We start from the raw sequence: 526 nt of genomic DNA, 5'->3' as shown, positions 1-526 counted from the left end.
TTAACGGGAATAAAGTGACAACTAAAATCTAAATACTGATCTCCTTCGTCCTTGAAAAAATAAATACATAGATCAGAACAGAATAAGAACAGAAATAAGAATGATAAAAATTGTCCAAAAAAACTTAAGTGAATTCTGATTTAAACGCAGGTGATGTAACAGAATGTTCTTTTGTGATTAAACCTAAAATACTTCAAGAATAAAAAGAAGTATTCTTCTAACTTACCAGCGCGAGGATAACGGTTTAACCGGTGCACGGTATGAAAGGATTTTGAAAAAAAAAAGGTTTGAATAATTCTTCTTTTAAATTTCACTAATGACTCATTCCCCTCTGTTGTTGCTCTGGGCTAAATACCCCAAAGCACTTCCACTAAATACCTTGGCTCGAAGGAAACGGCGCTGTGCAAGAATTTCGAAGGTATTTCAACGGGAGAATCTTTGTTATTTCGTCTTAGCTGTGTTGATAACACTTGACGTAAGGTCTAAGTTAAGGTAACGAGATAGAGCAAACTTCAGGTGCATTTGC

This window comes from Penaeus monodon, chromosome 32, assembly GCF_015228065.2.
Source record: "Penaeus monodon isolate SGIC_2016 chromosome 32, NSTDA_Pmon_1, whole genome shotgun sequence".
In the NCBI taxonomy this organism is placed as follows: domain Eukaryota; kingdom Metazoa; phylum Arthropoda; class Malacostraca; order Decapoda; family Penaeidae; genus Penaeus; species Penaeus monodon.
The sequence above is the reverse complement of the archived record's forward strand: the minus strand, read 5'-3'. Positions refer to the sequence as shown.